Genomic DNA, 2,130 nt, shown 5'->3' with positions numbered 1-2,130 from the left:
CGCGCGTGGCCGTCTGCCCTGGGCTTCAGCCCTGCGCCGAGGCTGCGGTCCGGGTGGAGGTCGTGGGCCCCGGGCGCCGCCTCTCCACTGCAGTCCCGCCTGTGGGCCACTCCTGGCCCTTGGGGGCTCCAGCCGGCCTAAAGTGGGGTGCACGGGGCACAGGTGAGAGCCAGGGCGGGGGCTGCGTCCGCCCCGGGTGGTCCCGGGCGTCGGGGACCCCACGGCCGCCCTGCGGGCCCTGTGGAGGCCCCTCGGTGTCAGGAGGTCACACCAGGGGTCCCCTTCCAGCGCGCGGGGCCGCGGGCCCGACCTGGGGCAGCGTGGGGTCGGCGGGCCTGCAGTGGGGCTCCGTCTCCACCCGCCGCTGGCCTCGGCTTCCGCTCGGGACCCCGAGGAGGCGGCGCTGGGCGGTGCCCAGGGACGCACCGGCCACCCGGAAGCCGCTTCGGGCCTCCGGGCTCTCTGCCTCTGGCCTCTCCAGCCCCCTCGGTCCCTGGGAGCGGGGCCAGCGCCACCTGCTCCGGCGGCCCGTGTTCCTGCCCCGCCTGCCGCCCTGCCCGGCTGCCCCTCCCGCTTCCGGCTCGCTGGGCCCCAGCTGGCCTGCAGGGCCAGCACCCCTTGGCTGGCCCTGGGGTGTCTGCAGGCCAGAACCCGGAGCCGCTCCTCTGCTGCCCTCTGCTGGCCGCTGGAGACCACAGCCCGGGAAGCGCCGGCCGCCCCTCTGCTGCTGTTTGCTGTGGGCGCCGGCCTGAGGCCTGGGGCCAGGCAGGGAGGGCGGTGTGGTGACCGTGCGGGGCCAGCCCAGAGGCGGGGTCGCCTGCTGTACCTGGGGAGCCCTGCTCTGTGCTGGGAGGTGCTGTGGCGGGGGGCTGGGCAGGGGGAGGCGGGGAGGCGGCAGGCGGCCCCAGGGCATCCTCGCGCTAGCCAGCCGGCCTTGGGGCTGGAGGGCTCTGCTGGCTGCATGGTCAGCTCCCTGGGCCTCGGCGGCCTCACTCCCATGACCGCGGCCCGGGCAGCGTCCAAGGGTCACAGGCGTCTGGATATGGGGCTCCCAGCGGCCTCAGCCGGCCCAGCCACCTGCCATGGCGTTCAGCAAGTGGCGGAGATGCAAGCTCTATGCTTCTTTTGGTTAAAAAATAAGCCGAGTCAGGCACTCTGCAGTGTCCACGAAGTTGGGTGGCCCCAGCCACAGTCTGGGAGCCTGGCCACGGCGCCGCCCGTTACTGTGGAGAGATGTGGACGCTCGGGCCGGGCCCCTGGCCTTGGGTACAGGGGTGCAGGGCCGGGCGCCTGGGCTGTGGTGTGGGCTGGCGCGAGCGGCCTGGCCCGGAGCTGGGCACGAGGGGCGGCGGCAGAGGACGGTGGAGACTGGCCACGAGGGGAAGCGGCGCCAGAGAGGCAAAGATTCGGGGACTCCCTGGGGGCTCCCGCCCAGCGCCTGGGCACCCCCACGAACAGTGGGGAGCATCACTGGAAGCCTGAAGCCCCCGAGGCCCTTGTCCCTCGCTGTCCTGCGCCGTGGGGCACCTGCCCGCTGGCTCAGCCGCTACCGCCCGCTTCACCGGGGGGGGGTGGGCACCCCTCAGGTCGCACGGTGGCCGGCGCTGGGCGTGGGGCACCCGAGTGCCCTGTGCTGCCCGGGCCTCTGCCCCCGCCCTGCTGCTACAGGGGCCCTCCTGGGAGGAGGGCTCCTGGCTGCCCCGGCATGGGCAGGGCCGCCGCGGCCTCTCCCTGCTGGCCCGGCCCGGCCCGCCTCGGTGTCTCCTCAGGGCCGAGAGGGCCAGTGTGTCAGCAGCCTCGCCGTCACCATGGCGTCTTAGCAAACGGCCGCCTGGGCAGGGGCCTGGCCGCCGGCTCAGGTGGAGCTTCAGGGCTTGTTTGGCCGCCGGTGGCCAGGACAGCGGCCTGGCTGGGGTGGACGCCGGCGCTCCGTCCATGCCCGCCCTTGCTGGGCCTCACCCCTGTCCTCCCGAGTCCAGTGTCCAGCCCGAGGCCTGGTGCTGGCGCCTGTGTGTCCGCCCTGGCCCCGGCTCCCGCCTGCCGAGGACAGTCCTGGATCCAGGAGGTGGGGGCGTCTCCAGGTCTGGCCGGGCCTGGGTGTGTCCCCGGGGCGCTGGCCGGTCCCGCTGA

This window comes from Condylura cristata, unplaced genomic scaffold, assembly GCF_000260355.1.
Source record: "Condylura cristata isolate star-nosed mole 26May11 unplaced genomic scaffold, ConCri1.0 scaffold00042, whole genome shotgun sequence".
In the NCBI taxonomy this organism is placed as follows: Eukaryota; Metazoa; Chordata; class Mammalia; order Eulipotyphla; family Talpidae; genus Condylura; species Condylura cristata.
Note: the sequence above shows the minus strand (reverse complement) of the source record.